An 18,672-nucleotide genomic window follows, 5' to 3' on the forward strand; every position below is an offset into this window, starting at 1 on the left:
TATCATTTTGCTTTTTTTTTTTTTTTTTAGAAGAGGACCCTAAAGTGGGTAACAAAAGACACAGCCAGAAGGAGAGCACAAGTATTTAAAAATCTAAAGACTAAACTTTTTTCATACCAGGCCGCTCTCCTTGGTCTCAACATGCTCTGCTGGTAGGAATCTATGTAATCTCAAGCAAGTCTCCCTGTCTCTCTAGGCTTAGGTCCTTGTTTCTGAAGAGGCAGGGCTGAACTAGAACATTCTAAGTGTTCCTTCCAAGGTCATAAAGTTTTGTTGCAAATATTGACCAAGTAAGATCTCAAAGACAAAAACAGGAAAAAAAAATGAGGGGATTTTTCCCATTTTTTGCTTTGTTAACCCCAATGAAAATTTATGATTGTGTTCATAACTTTGAAAGAGCACCTCAGTAATAAAAAGAACAACAATGCAGGGAAATGTTCTTATTTAGTAAGTGAAAATATAGGAAAGGAACAAAAGTGGGCATTGTTGAATCTTGGCGTCTTCCAAGAATTGCTTCTCCAACACTCATGTGAGCTCAGACTCAGCTCAAGTTTCCAAAAAGAGAGACCATAACTTGTAAGACACTCCATTCCTTGTTGGAACAACTTTAACAACTCAGGTTGTTAAAGTACTATCCAGTATCTTGATCTAAAATATATCTACAAACAACTTCCTCTCCTAACATGACAGCTCTTCACATATATTAAGACAGATTTTGTATCTCTTACAAGTCCCCAGTCCTTGTTTTCCTCAAACAAGTATTCCATCAGTTTTTCCTTTGGGGCATTATATTTAGATCCTCTCAACATACCAGTCATCTTTTAGAATTTCTCTAGCTCCATATCCTTCTTTTTACACATTTTTACCCAAAAATAAACACAATACACTGGGAATATTTTGTTCTGCAATGCTGTTATTTTTGTGACCCGCAGACCACCTTTTCTTAATTTGTCTTGATCACGTTAGTGTCATAGATTTGATATCAAATAAAACCTCCGTATTCTTTTCATATGTCTTTCAATTCTGCCTGACCATAATTTTTACTGATACACACTGATCACTCCTCATTAAACACTGATAAATTGTGATTTTATTGGTTCTGACAAGTGCTCCAAACTACCAAAGCCATCTTTAGGATTTATTTTATTCATCATAGTCAAAATTCAAATAGTCAAAAATGCAGTCATATTTCACCTCCTTTGTCCATATATTGACAAATAGCCAGCATAGTACAGCATGAATGCAACATCCATGCTGGTCCTTGTCTTTTGGAATTGTTGTCCAGTAAGATAAAAATCTGCTCCGTTAATACTATCTGTAGTTCACTGTCACAGTTATAACCCCATAGTGCACCCTCCCTGGCTCCATGTCATTAGGTAGTTATGTAACTTCCTTCCTTGCAAGATGAGCAAATGTGTTGCAAGCAGATGCTTACACTTAATTTTTGGAGTTGATCCTCTCTTGCTTCCTAGACTGCTTAGGACTAAAATGAAACCTGTGAAGCAGACGTAAGTCTCCAAGTTGACTAGCCAGCCATCAATCCAGCAACTGACTGCAGGTGCATTAGGCCAGTAGAAGAACTGCCCAGTTCAGCTTACCCAAAATAATGACCCACAGATTCTCAGGCAAATAAAATGATAGGTTTTTGGCCATTAAATTTGGGAGTGTCTTACTTTTGCATCAAGATATTACCGTTATCATCCAGTCAATAATAAACCATCTAAGAAATGTATCACAGGAGTATAAGAAGTCCTTTCACATGATCAGAATAAATGCTTTTAAGTAATAATTTTTAAAAATCCATATACCACAGCATTTGTATAAAACTAACCATTTAGAAGGCTTCTTTTAAAAGTGAGAGGTCTCCCCGGTGGCACAGCAGGTTGAGCGCCGTGCTGTGAAGCTGTTTGCAGACTCTGCAGTGTGGGTTCAATTCCTGGCCAGCCAGGGAGATTCCCACATGGCGCAGCAGACCTCTCCTGCCTTGCCTGCTGTTCCCCTCTGCAGTGCCTTCTGTCCTTCTGCCTGTTCTGCTCCCCGCTCTGTCTCTGGTGAATCCTCTCACCCTCCCGTGCCTCTGGCCTGTACCCCAGCTCTTGTACAAAAATAAATAAAACTTTAAAATAAATAAATAAATAAATAAATCGAAGTGAGGAGGCATGGTGTGCTACAATTCATCTTGAGGTACTTCACAGGGGCTCAAGTTGTAATACCAGTCTTTTCAAAATGCTTATAAATTATCTGTTCAATCATCTTTTTAAGAATCTGACCAGTGGTTGGCATATGATTTGATTTCATTTTCATTGAAGATTGATTTGTAACATATTAAAGTGTACAGTCTTATAAATCAACACCCAACACCTGTATATGTGACATCATGTTCTTCACCAGAAGTCTAGCTTTCTATTGCCAACTCCACGTAATTTACCTGTTCTCTTTCCCCCTTCCCTTCTGGAAACCAATGTTTTGTTCTTCTAGATTAAAAATTTATTTTTCTTTTGTTCGTTCATTTGCTTTGTTTCTTTATCTCCCACATAGGAGTGAAATCATATAGTCTTTGTCTATCTTCATCTGACATATTCACTAAATACAATATCCTCTAGGTCCATCCACATTGTTGCAAATAGCAGAATTTTATCTTTTTTATAACTGAGTTCTCCATTGTGCATAAAATCCCTATCTTTTTTTAAAAAAATTTATTTTCGTTTCAATTTTATCTCAAAGTAAAACTGGTTTACAACACTTTGTGGTTCAGAGACATAGATGGCAGATGCCTGTCACCACCCCACATCCACCACCAAGGCACCCACAGTGTCCGCCACACTCCATGGTGCCCCCTCTCCACTTTGCTTCCTCCCGTCTTCCGTCCTATCTCGTAACCTTAATTCCTCAGTCAGATTTCTAAGCTTTGTTATTGGTTTGGCTTTGTCTGACCTTTTATTTCTCTATATTCCACACGAGTGACACCATTTGATATTTGTCTTCTTCTGATTTATTTTGCTTAGCACCATCCCCTCCAGTTCTCTCCATGTTGTCACAAATGACAAGAGTTCATCTTTTTAATAGCTGAGTATTATTCCATCATGTATATATACCACGTTTTTCTAATCCACCTTTGTTGGGCACTGAGGTTGTTTACATAACTTGGCTATTGTGAACGGTGCTGCAGTGAAGGGAGGAGTACATATATCCCTTCAAATCAGTTTTTTGATTTGAAGGAGTATGTTTCTCCCCGGGGGCACTCTTCGGTGGATATCTGAGTTGCCTTCGGAGCAGTGTCTTGGGTCACCAGAGGGTGGGTGACTTACAGATCATCTTTTGTTTGCGCGGTGGTGGATGCCCTTCAGTACTGCTTTCTTAGTCTTCAAAACTGTTTTGGTTTCAGCTTGAGGGAGGGGAGTAGGGACTTCTTTGCTTTCAGTGCCATCCTTATGAAAAGGGTTTTCAAGTTGTTCTTGGATGTAAAAGTTTTTCAAACATTTCTTATTTTTTATAACTTTGATGATTTTGCGGATTCCAGGTCTGGTATTTGTACAATGTCCTTTATTTAAAAAAAAAAAAAAAAGATTTATTTATTTATTTATTTTATACAAGAACCGGGGTAGAGGCCAGATGTGCAGGAGGGTGAGAGGATTCACCAGAGACAGAGCAGGGAACAGAACAGGCAGACTGATGAAATACACTGCTGAGGGGGGCAGCGGGCACGACAGGAGAGGTCTGCTGCACCATGTAGGATTCTCGCCAGCCGGCCGGGATCAAACCGGCGCTCAGAGGCTGTGGACAGCTTCACAGCATTGCGCTCAACTGCCTGCGCCACCAGGGAGGCCCTGTACAATGTCCTTTAGATTGAGTTTGATGCTTAAACAAAAGGTTATGGGTGAATGGAAGAAAGACACAGAGGTAAGATGTCATTTCCATGACATCATATCAAGGGTACATATTATAAACATGACTTCTCACTATTGATGTTGAGCTTGATGACCTGGTGGAAGAAGCGTTTGTTAGGTTTCTCCAAAGCAAACACACTTGGTTTTTCATTTTGGAGAAAAGTCACCATATCCACCCCATACTTAAGTAAAAATTAGCAACTCCCCCCCAATGGAGACAGAATTAGCTACACAAATTATTTGCAGTTCAACTATATGGGAGATTTATTTCTCCCATTTAATTTTTGTTTAATTACATATTTATTTCGGCATTTAATCATGAACATTTATATCTTAAAAGCTTTAAGATATAACCCATGTGATGCTTTTTACTACACTGAATATTTTTATATATTATTGGTAAGAAAGGGACATAGAAGAAATGAAGGCATGGAGCAATGGGGAAATACAGGAAGCAATCAAGAGATGAATAACCAAGAGACTTCCCTTTCTTGGTCCTACCTTTCTACACACATATTCTTCACAAGACAGATGCAGGTCAAAGATTAGGCCAAGTAGTCAAGCAGTGAGTTCCTCCCATCTCTCTTCATCCAAAACACTACATCAGATATTGGATGAGAGTCTGAGACAGATGCAGAGAAGCATATGCCTCTCCTCTTTAAGGAGCTTACAGTCTAGATGGGGTAACATACATGAAAACAAATCATTGTGGCTTATGGAACGAGGGACCAGCAGGAGAGGGAGTGAATTACAGACTGGATTAAGCAAACAAGCCTTCACATAATATGTGGCACTGAAGGATAAATGAGCTGAAGTTTCCTAGGGGAAGAATTGGAGACCAGCTCTACAGAGAGAGGAACTGACATTTGGACTGACTTGGGGAGCTAACAGAGTCATTTATTTTGTCTTTAGGATAAAAGTATATTTATTTTCCTGAGGCACCAAATAGTGTTGCCAGTATACGGGTGAGCATAGCTGCCTTCCAAGGCATCAAGTAGCCAAAGAACAGGATCACCAAGATACTATGACTTTGGAAGACATAGGAGGAGGAAAAAGAATATAACATTGTGTAGAGTCTTAAAGAGGAGTAGTGCTAATACATAAAACAAGAAGATAGTTTTGAACTATTGACCCCAGTATTTGGGAGCTGGCATCCTTCATTTAGATGTGTGCGGAGTCTTTGTTTCCAGTTATTATCACATCTCTTTGTTGGAGTTAATTTAATATGAATTCAACTTTATTCTTGAATCTCACGATTATGGCTTAAAGTCACTCAGTGTCATCTGAGAATTATTATATCTTGCCCACATATGTATCCCTAAAGGTCCTAACTTCATTTAATAAGACCCAGGGTAATGATCTGGGGCTGGATAATTATTGAACTGAAGCCAGAGTCTCCAGACAAATATGTTTCAATGTCAACAATCAAACAACTCCAGCTTCCACTTCTGGTTTTTGTCCAGGTTTTGAAACTAATTATTCCTTTTGTTTCCTTTTCTTTGGTAATACTCATGGCCTTTGATTATTCCCTTTATCAATTTCATTCATTAAGATGAGTGAAAATAGGCAATGCTGTATTTCCAATGAAATCGCCCCCGGAATGTCAAAGTAATGAGACTCCACGTGTACAGAACTTTCTCACATACAATCTCTTCCAAGGATGTTATAATGGGGTGTATGCTAATTCCAAAAAATATAATTTTTATCCTTTTAACAGAATTCCTATAAAAATAACATTATAATACACATTTTTCAGATTGGTCAATGGAACGTGGTCAGTGGGATGTGCCCAAGGTCACCCAAGCAGTAAGGGTCAGCAGTAGAACATCAATGTAAATGTTGTAATTCTATCCTGTTCACAGTGAACTCAGCATACCAGCTCCCAAAATGACCAAATGCGACTGCATGTTTCTCAATATTAAACTCTGTAATCTACGCTGTCATCTGCTTTATGTTTTAATTGGTCCATATCCTCTCACTACATTTACACACAAAGTGTGAATATCAACTCTGAGCCAGTAAACAAATCGACCTAATGATTATAAGCAACTGCTGGTACGTAAGGTTGTGACAAATTACTTACTGGTCCCAGAGTATGGGATCAGTCATTTTGCTATGGACTCTGTCACAAATGGAGAGCCATGGAAAAAGAAAAGAGGAGGAGGAGGAGCCTCAGAAGGTCACAGGTTGCACCAGACCTAGAACCCATGCCAACCTGGCCATCAGTCCATTGCTCTTGCCAATTGACTGCATGAAATTAAAGAGGAAGACATTTCCCCATAGCCTGCTATCTAGAACATACTATTATGGTTATCAACTTTCAGGGTGTAGCTAGAAATTAGGTCTTGGAAATCATATGTTTAAACTGTATAGCAAGCAGCACTCCCACTGCCCACCTGTGACTATGCAGGTGCTTCTTTTCACCAACTCTCTCCCTCTGCAGGGCAGCAGCCTCCTCCCTGTCCATGAGTGACCTGTACCATGCCGGAATATCTCTGCACTGACCTCCCTCAGCAGAGGCTGCTCTCCTCAAGGCCGCCCGCCTGCAACCATGCAGACCTCTCTTAGCAAAACCTGTCCTTTTCCCTAATAAACCTGCTCTTTAAATATATTTAAAAAACTGTATAGCAAGGTTGTATTTACAAATTTTTTTCACAGGCACTAGTCTGTAAGACAAAAATATTCCTAGTACACTATTATATTATCCTACTGCAAAAAATGAGGGGTGCACCTTGATTCCACAGGCTTGAGTGGTTTTGTTAAGGTTCTCTGAAAGTATACTGCTATTTCTAATTTTCTATACTCTCTTTTCAATAAACTAGGAATATTAAGGAAGACTGCATATCCAAATAAATACCAGACTTTCCCAGAGAGTTAAGTTTACACTTAGAGTTAAATATGGCATAAACATGTTTGTAATTTAAAAAACCCATAATTCTTAAAGATAAGTGTTTAAATGAATAAAACTTAAAGTTCTTAACAATCATTAACAGTTTATTAAATTTCCATTGATCTCTGGTATAGCATGCCATTAACATAATTGCAAGTATATACTAATCTTGTCTCAAATTTATATTCTATTCCTATATCATTACAAACTTATTGGTGACATCAGTTTTGATAACTAAGATTCTGCCATGTTCTTAAGAAATTATTTTTTCAAAAAAAAATTATTTTTTCAAGGGATGGTGGTCATGTTAGCTTACATCCCAAACTATGCAGTGGCTAATAGTTGCAATAATCCACTGGGGGTATAAATGGAAAAAAAGATGAAAGAAGGTAGCCAGGAGTTGATAACTACTGAAACTGAACGATGGTTGCAGGGGGCTTCATTGTCCACCTCTTGCTACTTTACTGAATCTTGACCCTATCCACAATAAAAAAAAAAGTCTTAAAAGAAAACATGCCATCATGTGATTGCAAAAGTGTATATAGCACATAAATAATAAAGGAAAATATCAAAACCCTTGAAAATAATAGTGGCTTACCCCAGTGGTGAAATCAAACCAATTTTTCAGACAAGAAATGATGTAGTGTTATCAATTATATAAATTCATGTAAGTTGAGAGGCACACTCTAAAGTTGTGTCTGCGTAACTTCAGAATGTCTGAATAGCAATGAGATGTTCTGTTAATCCAAAGTTGTGCCTTCATCACAGAAAATGTCAAGGGCGCCACTAAAATATTCAAGGGTTTGACTCTAGTATATTATTTGAAATTTTGCCTTATAAAATAGCATATTATTTGACATTTTGCCTTATAAAATGACACTAGTGATTTTAGAACTGACTACCCTGCTTGCTGCTTTCTGGCTTATTGATACCAACACAGAAAATGATACCACAAGAACTATTTACAAACAAAACAGATGACGTCATCAAGGCAAAGTACACTGAAAAGTCAGTCTACTTCTTTGAAAGCTACAAACATGTTGTAAGCCAATGTTACCTTAATTTTAAAAATCATTAAAAATAAATAAATGTGCACACCTAAACAAAGTCAAGTCAATTTTGCTTCAAAAAATAGCTACAAAACAGTGGTTGATGAAGATCTTGTTTGCTTTTTTTCCTTTGAATTTCTGTGGACAATAAACCACTGTTGGAGATAGAACTTTACTTGTGGATTGCCAAGAACCAAGCCACCAGGCTCTGAAAGGTCTAAACCTCACTTAACTAAAACAGAGCCACCAGCAGGCCCTGAGGGGTGCTTTGACTTGACAGAAGCTCTTGAGGGTGAGTCTGACTTCTAAAAGGAGCAGCAAGGACAAGATGGAGGCCAGGGTCTGGCATTAATTTGTGGACAGGGATCTAGGGACTGGTCCCAAAGGACCTTTTAAGAGTTATAAAAACGGGCCGAGTGCTGGGTTGCGAAGCTGCCCGCAGCCTCTGCAGGGCCGGTTCGATCCCCGGCTGCTCCCTGGCCACCGGAGGAGGGTCCCACATGGCGCGCAGACCTCTCCTGCTGCCCACTGCTCCCCTCAGCAGTGGTACTTTGGTCCTTCTGCCTGCTCTGCTCCCCGCTCTGGTTCTGGTGAATTCTCTCACCCTCTCGCACTTCTGACTGTACCCAGTGCTTGTATAATAAATAAATAAATAAATCTTAAAAAAAATAAAATAAAATGTTTAAAAAAAAAGTTATAAAAACTTGCTTACTCAGGGAAAGCTCTAAAGGTAACACTTAGATTACAAGACAGGTTCATCCTTTGGTGAGAGGTAGTTCACAATCAATTCTACCATCTCTCCTAGCTGCATTTTAGGATGTTAGACTTCTTATCTTTGAGTTCAACGGCCAACTATGAAGATAGAGATCAACAGTAAAAGAGATACGAGATCAGAGCTCTTAGTGATAAAATAATGATCCTAGTAACCCCTTAGAATAATCAAAACCCTGTCTCTGCTTTGGTTTTGTAACATCTGCAAAAATTTGGAAGACTGGCTACACCACAAAATTTTTGTTTTAAGTTTTTACTCCTTTTCCAGATAATCAGTGGCTGATGGACCTGCCATTATTCTCACAATTTTTTATATGTTTATTGGCATTCTTTTTTTTCAAAGATTTATATATTTTTATTTATTTATTTTTAAAGATTTATTTTATTTATACAAGCACTGGGTACAGTCAGAAGTGGGGGGGGGGTGAGAGAATTCACCAGAGCCAGAGCAGGGAGCAGAGCAGGCAGAAGGACCGAAGTACACTGCTGAGGGGAGCAGCGGGCGGCAGGAGAGGTCTGCGCGCCATGTGGGATACTCCTCCGGTGGCCGGGGAGCGGCCGGGGAGCAGCCGGGGATCGAACCGGCACTGCAGAGGCTGTGGGCAGCTTCACAACCCAGCGCTCAGCCGCTGTGCCACCGAGGAGGCCCTTATTTTTATTTATACAAGAACTGGGGTACAGGTCAGAGGCATGGGAGGGTAAGAGCATTCATCAGAGACAGAGTGGGGAGCAGAACAGGCAGACGGACCAAAGACACTGCTGAGGGGAGCAGTGGGTGAGGCAGGAGAGGTCTGCCACACCATGTGGGTTTCTCCCTGGCCGACTGGGAATCGAACCGGCGCTGCAGAGGCTGCGGACAGCTTCACAGCGCTATGCTCAAGCCACTGCGCCAGTGGGGGAGGCCCTAGTCTCACAATTTAACCCATGAGAAGACAGAAAACTGGAATCAAAAGCATTTCCCTATGCACTGAATAATTTCTAGCTTAGTTCAGAGCAGCAAAACAAAACATCTGATAACTTCAAAATGAAGAGAACTGGGAGGCTGTGCATCTAGTCACAAGAATGGCAAAGATCATTTTGTGGGTAAGTTGGCTAACTACTCCTTCACGCCTTGTTAGACAGCCATGTGCTCTACCTGAATGAAAACCTATCCAAGTTGTGAAAAATACATTCATTTATTCATTCAACAAACATTTATTTGTCACTGTATTAGGTATTCAAGGGAAAGGATTAAGATCTTTGTCCAGCGGGAACATATATATCAATGAGATATACATGGAATTTCCAATGAAAGTGGAATTATATATCGATGAGGAATAATATTTCTAACATTGTTAATTTAAATTTATTATTAATCTAAATAAATTTCATATTTAAAAGAAATTATGAGAGTAAGAAGAAAGTTTTAGAAAAGTATTCAACATATTCTCCTTGGTACTTTGCAATATGCAAAAATGTTGGCATTACCTAATTGTTATGGGGAGAACTTTATACACTTCCCAAAGCTAGAACTCTACACTGATGCTATTTTTAGAACAGTTGTACTTCTCTTGATTCTTGGTTGGCGGCACAGAAAGAGTGTGTGGGAACGTTGTGCCTAGAGCACCGGCCAATCACCGGAAGACTCAGAGCTTTCCCTGCACTCAGGATGGCATCATCACACTCAGGGCTGCTGAAGTAGCACAAGTTGACCTCTTCTTCTCTCTAAATGACAAACCAAGAAACAATTGAGCACTGCTTTGTGTGGGGCAGTATGACCCCAGTGTCTATGATTAACATGGCACCAAATCATTATGACTTCATTACTGATGGCCGTAAATGATTGCTAAGCAACACGTATGTTTAAGGGCTCCAAGTTATTTGTTCACCTTGTTCTCGCAAAACAAAATTGAAGTCCAAGTTCTGTGCTCAGGGCAAATTAACCTGGCTCTTATTCATAGCGACAGACTTCAGAGTTGGACCTCAGTCAACTCTTTTGGAAAAGTGAGTTGACAAATACAAGCAAGAGTAGATAGGGTCTCACTCAGCATAAATCCCATCTTCATCATCATTCAAGCAATCGGTGCTAAATGGTATCACCTCCTTCACGTAAGACACAGCATTTTCTTGCCTAACATGTTTTTCTGTCTTAGAAAATCCAATGTTCCACTTTAATGGGGGATGAAAACCAAACCCTAGGGATCCAGTTCCACTTTCATCCATTTTTACCCATTTTCTATTAATGTATGTTGGCAGTCTTGTTGGTCATCCCACAATCTTTCTCACTGTCTGGGCAGAGCGTTCACTCCACACACTCATGTATTTCTTTCTGGCCAACCTGGAAGTTCTGGAGATCTTCTACTCTTCCTCTGTTGCCCCTCTGGCTTTGGTCAACCTCCTGACCACGGGGAGAATACCCATCTCTCTTTCACTGGCTATGGCACACAGATGTTCTTTGTCTTTCTGGGCAGTGCTGACTGCATCCTCTTGGGGGTCGTGGCTTACGATTGGTTTGTAGCTACCCGAGGCCCCATGCGTTACACCCTTATATCATGAGGGGGCAGCCGTGTGCCCTTCTGGCTATGGGAGTGCTGGCCCTCGGTTTCATTCTAGCCTTACAACTGGCAATTCTGATTTTCCATCTGCCACTCTGCGGCCACAATAGGATCACTCGTTTTTATTCCCATTGGAAAGCGGAGATACTCGAACCCTGGAAGCCATGATCGTCATCGCCAGCGTCATCATCCCAACCATTCCCTTTTTCCCTGATCTCCACCTCCTGCCTTTTCATAGTATCTGCCATTCTGAAGATTCCCTCAGCAGAGGAATCTCCATCTCATAATTTCTGTTTTAATCTACTAAGTGTGGGATGGGTTATTATGTAATTAGGTAAGTGTCACAGCCCAAGCTAATCATCAAAGTCCTAAGTGTCTACTTTTCATTATCGGTATCTTAATTCACTTGTTAGGGAAGAAACAAAGGAAAGCCATAATGCATACGTCTCCCCAGGCAGTGTCAGCAAACAAGTGAGGGAAGCAAGCGTGCTGAATTCTTATACATTCTTGTGTTTTACATCGGACTTCTACATGATTGTCAAGAGACTAACACATCAAGACTTTCAATTCTGTTCATGGCACTTGGGTAAATCTTCAGGCTTTGTCTACCAAGCCTTTATTCCTTTTGTAAAGTTTGCCCAAGGAAATGATAGTGTTCCTCCACTAGAATAGTCTCAGGGGACAGTCTGAATCTCTTTGCCTTCCCCAATTGCTCCAGGAAAAACCCAGAAAGTAAAAGCTAACCATCCTCCCTCACATGGGGAAACAGGAAAGCCCAACTAAAGCCAGGAACACAACTAGTCGGCCTTAGGCATAAGGAATGCCAAGGTATTTGACTGGAAGTTAGGCAGTAGTGGGTGTTGAAGCTTCCATAGTATTTCTTCCCTTATTCCAGACCCTATTCTTGGTTCTCCCTTTCTCAACCTGGCAATTGCAGTTGCCGGTAAAATGGGCAAGGGAATATTTTGAACAGGACATCGTGTGGCACGCCATCTTCCTCAGTGGTAGGAATAGCCCAGGCAAAGGTCCTTCTCAGGCCGTATATCTTAAAAGCAGCTATAGCTCTTTGATGCATGGTGGATTCCGGAGGAGAAACACCACTTTGATACTGGGATAAAGATCACCAGTAAATGGGGGATATCAGGGGGGATTAGCAATGATAAACAAAATCTTGAATGGTATTATTAGCCTCCAAACAGAATTTCTACATCTTGCCGGCACAGCAACTCAGGTGGGCATCTGGGAAGAGGCGCTAGGTCATCCAGAACTTTTTGTTGCTCCTGGAGGGCAGCAGCAGTATGTGCTTAGTTTGCTGATACACTTGAAGGCTGAAGGGCTTTTGCTCTGCCAGATCACAAAGAGCTTCCCCTTGCAGTCTGCAACACTGTCCCCAAGCGAAACTGTTAACCTGTTCTTAAGTCTAGAAACCTGGCTTTGACTTGCCCTCTTAATGGGTAAAAGCCCTTTCAGGCATCCTTTTCCAGAATAGGGAGATTTCACCGATACTGGACGATTTAACTCTTGTAAATAATTTTCTTCTACAATCAGCAGACCTAGAGTATCCAACAAATTTTAAACAGCCTTTACGTCATACCAAATAATGTATACCAAATAATGCTTCTTGAATTGTGTAAACCTTCAGAGCTCGCAGTAAATTCACCATCCTAATTGGATCCAGTCTTTTCTATCCACATTGCAAACAAATACTTGCTCTGACTGTGATCATCGTGGTGCTGACAGGGAGAGGCTTCTGTGTGGGATCTTCAACCCAAGTGTAGGGGAGGACAGGCACTGAACAGGTTTTCTATGATTCTGCACACCGGGTAAAGGAGCGTCCTGGAACCCTCGGTGGAGCTCAGGCTTTTATTGAACTTTACAGGTAGTGTGACAAACAGGTACACGGCAGGCAGGGGTTCCAGGAGGCAGCAGGCCAGCAGGCCCCCAGCAAGTCTTCACTCTGGGCTTCTCTGGCTTTTTTCCCCTTCTCTCTCCTGCCTCTGCTTCTCGGGGTGACTATCTCAATACTGCTCCCCTGGGCCAGAGAAGTAAACAAGATAGCTTTCAACAATATAACAAGTGCAGGCCACACTATCAGGCAGGGCCACCCTAATGGTGGGAGGCCAGAAAAGCTTGAAAACCATTTACCCTACAATCCACCTCCTCAGCGTTTTCTGCCATACAATCTACATATATACAATTTTCCCTTAACAAATATATACACTGCAGCCACGGCCCACAAAAGAAAATAAAAAATACAATACAATACAACACAACACAAATAATTCCAGGCAGGGCACCAACTAAGTGGCAAAGACAATTATTGGCACCAGCAGGTGATCCACCACTTCTGCTGCCGAAGGAACTGCTCATGCGAGGAGGGAACCACTCAGGCATCTGCCGTCACACACCAAGAGCTGACAGGCTTCCTGGCCTTCTCTGGCTGTAGTCTGGGCCACAAGCCACAAGCCACACACCACATCCACCCCCAGGATGCACCCACTCTTGGATTGGCGATTCTGTACTTTGGGGGTAATCGCCCAATCCTCAGGGTTTTCTGTTTGCTGTCAGCCCAACACTCAGCTTTCATAGCCCCCAATGAGACACGCAGACTACTGCACTCAGGTCAACCCATTGCACAGGCACATGGGTCGGGGATCCGTGGATATAAGCTCCACATGCGGCCTCTCTTGGGTCCCCTCTTTGGCTGTGGGCTCCACCCCAAGCCACGTTCCCCACCCGTCCCCCAAGGACGGGATCCTCAGCTCCTCAACGTTCCTCAACCATGAGCAGGGGCATCGCCCACAGAGACTCACTGGCCTTCGTTAGCATACTTAGGCTGCTTAGCAGCTGCTCAGGGTTTCAAAATCTCAGCTCCAACTTTTGCCTTTCTAAGTTGGTTTTTTTCCTGTCTAGCTGCTGGACAGTACACAGGCTGCTTTTGGCCACTGAGGCCCACTGGCCACCCCCAGATTCCCATCTCCTGGGGTATACAAACTGTACCATCCTCCCCCAGGGTCCCCAAAACATTACCCTGCCAAAGTTCCTCCACCTTCTGGCAGGATTCTAAGTCCATCAGTCTTTTCCTGCATCAGCACTGGCAAGCTCTGAATCGTGGTCCTTTATTCCCTGACGATTTTGCTAAGGGGTGGTGAGCTGGTCCTGGGGGTCTGTCTCCTCCTCCACTTGAGGTGTTGTCCCACAGCTCCCAGACCTTGTCCACTTCCTGTGCTGCAGCATCTCTAGCCTGTCCAGCAGCTCCTGGACTCTCGTCACTACCTGCGCTGCCATGCCACATCCAGCGTAGTCACAGGCCAACACAGTTTGCTCCTCCTCAGTCCCTCCTGAGGTCTTCGGACTTGGATGTCTGGTAAACTGGGTGCAATTGGATCCCTCTTCTTCAGTCTAGTTTCAAGGCGATCCATGTGATCTCTTCAGCAAGGGACTGGTGTCTTGCATGGACTTACATTGTCAGTAGCCTTGAAGACTACAGAAAGAACTGACTTAGCATCATGTCTCCCATACCCTATCAGCCAAAAGTTGTCAGTCTAGTCTAGATTCAAGGGGAGGTAGGACTAGAATACACTTGATGGAAGAACAAAGAATTTGTGGTTTCATTTAATCTACACAAGTTTTGTCTTGTAGATTTATTTTCATTATAGTGCTATTCCTTTTGTCTTAAGATCTGTTGCACCAAGGGGTCCCACACTTTCTGCAATGTTTGTGACAATTTTATTGACCACATGAAAAATGTCCCTCTGAGCAGCCCATCACTTTCTCTCCTCTAGAACCCTCTAGTACGCATGGACAATGTCTGAATGCACTGCTATTCATGGTGTAGCTCCAGGCATCAACAACAGATGGAAACTTGTTATGAATGTGATTTTCAGGTTCCACATCAGATCTGCTGAATCACAAACTCTGTGGATGAGGCCCAGATGTCTGTGTATTAACGAGCCCTCCTGGTGATGCTGAGAATCATTGTTTTAGGGTTACTGTACATTACTTAATAAGAACTAATGCCATCTGAAACTATTCTCACAAGAAAGTCAAGTTTATGTTTTTTAAAACACAATTTAAAAAGATAGAGTCTGTGAAATACCACAATGTATTATTTGCAGCTTCTGGAGAAAGGACAATGTCAAAGAAATTTCTGTGCTTTCTCAAGACATCTTCTGTTCCACCTAACTGGCATTCAGGGGAGACTTCTTCCACACACTAAGGGACACCCTTCAGAAGCATTACACCTTATTTCTAAAGAATCACTTGTAGGAAGAACGTGCACCCTCTCCATCTTTATGTTATAGGGCAGCCCCGATACAAAACGGGGTGCCTGACTGTGGGTCCTCACCCACGCGCTTAAAAGGACTTATCAGTGCTCTACTGCAGGCACACGTGAAAGGTTAATAAAAGGTTTATTCACAAGGGAAGGGCAAGTGAGGAAATGTACAGCTCAGGGAGAAAAGTGGGAGACAAAGTTTTAAATGAGTCCTACATGATCCGCCGATCTGGAATCCCAAATGGCGCTCTGAGAGCTGGCCGCGAGCCAGGAGCCGTGAAGCCAGGAGGCTAGCGATAGAGAGCCCCCCAAGACCCACATGTTTGGTTTTTATACCCAACCTGGCTGCTCAACTCCACCCTCAGGTCTCAGCCACCTTCCCTTTGGTGGTGATGGGATTTGTCTTTCCCAATGTCTTGATGGCTTTAGTCTGGACTGGGAGTGGAGTCCACAAAGCCTAAGGGATTAGCTCAGGACATCATTTCCCCCTAACATTAATAGAACTACTACACAGCCCAAAAAACAAATATTTTTCTCTGAAATGGACTCTTGTTAATCTCCCTTTACAGACAGGTGTTAACTGAAAAATTTTTAATTTTGTTGATTCTCTCTCTGCCACCTTGTTTTCTGTTTCTCTAGTTTTTACTCATTTCTTTGCTTCTACTTTGAGTATATCCCATAGTCCACTGATATTTGGGCTTTCCTATTTTCTTATATAAACTGTCGTACCTTTTAGTATCTTAGGATTTGTAAATATTTTCTATTTTCATTATGTTTTCTTAGATAGCCCATGAATTAAAGGATAAGGTCTTGTGTCAGCAACACCGAAGCTTTATAGAAGAGACACAGAGTCATGGAGCAGGCTGTAAGATGCAGGATCCTCCCAAGAGCAAGATCCCAGCCATTTTATTGACAGAGACGGGTGGGTCAAACTGAACACTGGATTATAGGCTTTAGAGAGGGTGAGTACACACCCAACTCTCACCCATGGCTCTAATCTTATTAACAAGGTGTTCCACTGATCAGTCCCTGGGGCGCAAGGCACAGCAGTATTGCCCCAGGGAGATCACACCTCCTGCTCTTGTCTAACTTGAAAGCAGCCTTGTACTGCTACACTCACAAGGTCTTTTTAAAATTTCTGATTTCTAACATAATGATCAGAAAAGATGATGTGCAACATTAGGGATCTAAAAATTCTGAAGGGCTGAGATGAATAAATATTTTAGGCTTTCCTGGCCAAGTGGCCTCTATTATTAAAGTACTCAAACCTACCTTTGTTCTGCTAAAGAAACAAAGACGGTATTTAAAAATGAGGGGTAGGAGTAGGGGTGGTGGCTGCTTTCTAATAAAACTTTACTTACAAAACAAGCAGCTGGACAGATTCAGCCATGACTTAGCCGGCACCAAGTCTGCTCACTGTGGAGGCCTGCTGTTAGCTAGTACATGAGGATTTGCAATGTTCCATGCATGCTTGCAAGCCAGTTATCATCATATCCTGAGCCTGATCCACTTCTTTAAGGTTCAGGCCTGGTCCATATAAACATCTGCCTTGTTGAATTATCACAGTGATTAAGACAACATTTTTGCAACCAGCCAATCCCCTTTATCATTAGGTGGTTGGGCAAATTACTTGACATCGCTAATTTTCAGATTCCTCTTCTTAAAGTGGAGACAACAGTGTCTACTTCAGTGGGCTGGCGTAAGGATTCTAGGGGATAACCCACATAAAGCACCTAACAGAGAGCCTAGCAGGCTTCACTCAGTAGTAGCAACAGCAGCACGATGTCATTGAACGGTCAATGCCTCAGAGGCAGGTATGATTATACCAACCTTTCCACGTAATCAAGGCACAGGCATGTTTAGAATACATGTCCCAAAGTTGAGAGTCAGTGACAAAGCACTGGTTGCCACCCGGGTAGTTCCACCTCCTAAATTCCCAGTACAGTGGCTCTGATTAATCCAGCCACACTGGCTCGTAAGGAATTTACTGGATGTCATTACTAGGTGAGGCTGCATTTTAAGACACCCGGAGAAAGGAGTTGCGAAACGCACAAGAAATATATCCTCATTACGCAAGTTGGGTCTTTATGGGGAAAGAGAAAGGTCTGCGAGTTCACACAGGTTTCAAGGCCCTCGGAGGTGCTAGCTGAGGCAGCAAGTCACCAAACACATTTCTGGAACCAGGGTGCCTCGCTGCGGCATGATCACCTGGTCTTGCGCCAATGACATTTCTGCTCCAGGCACCGGCCCGCTGCCCACGACCACGCGGCCCTTTCTGGCTCCACGTGCTTCTGGCTCCACGGGCGCCTAAAAATAGGCGGGTTCAGTCCCAAAACGTGCCTTTAAAAAAAAAAAGGCGCTGTTAGCACTTCGAGACCCATAAACCACAGTCTGAACCTGCCCTTGATTCGACTGGTGGCACATCGCTCAAAGGTGGCGCAAGAAGTTAAGCACCACACTATGAGGCAGTCCACAGCTTCTGCAGCACGAGTTCGATCCCCTGCCGGCCAGGGAGATACCCACATGGCGCGGCAGACTTCTGTCTCGCCCGCCGCTCCCCTCAGCAGTGTACTTCGGTCATTCTGCCTGTTCTGCTCCCCACTCTGTCTCTGGTGGCTCCTCTCACTCTCCCGCATCTCTGGCCTGTACCCCAGCTCTTGAATGCATAAATAAATAAATCTTCAAAGTGCCGGCGAATTCAGTCCCTTTCCATGACCCTAAGTTTTACAGGGCGCACAGGGCACATCGCGAGGGCCCCGAGCAGCCCGTGCAGCAGTAGGTAAAGGAGCCCGGGCAACTCCCTTTCCCCAGCCCCGGCTAAGCCGGGCTCGCTTCAAAGCCAGACCCTGTGACCATCACAAGGGTTTTCCCCGCCCCGCCCCGCCCGTGACGGAAAACTCGTGACTGGAACCCGAGAGCGGGGCGGGCTCAGAGCAACCGGGGCGGAGCAGCCCGCACCGCTGCGAGGCCGCCCCGACGGGCAGCGCGTGCGCAGTCTCTCGCCACGGGACCTCCTTCCCGCCGCTGAGACTAGGAAGCGGGACGCCAAATCTGTCCCCGCGCAGACGCCGCCGCCGGGCGCCGAGCCGGGGGGCCGCCCACCTCCAGGCGCGCTTGCGCACGTTCCCACGCACGCTCCGGCGTACGGCGGCGGCCAGGGGTCGCGAGCCGGTGGAGGACCCGCGCGCGGAGGAGCCCGGGGAGTCAACGCTTTTTCCCTCCCTCCCCCATTCCCCTCCCCGCTCCCTCCCCCCCCTCCCCAAGA

This window comes from Talpa europaea (genome assembly GCF_964194135.1).
Source record: "Talpa europaea genome assembly, chromosome: 1".
Lineage (NCBI taxonomy): Eukaryota > Metazoa > Chordata > Mammalia > Eulipotyphla > Talpidae > Talpa > Talpa europaea.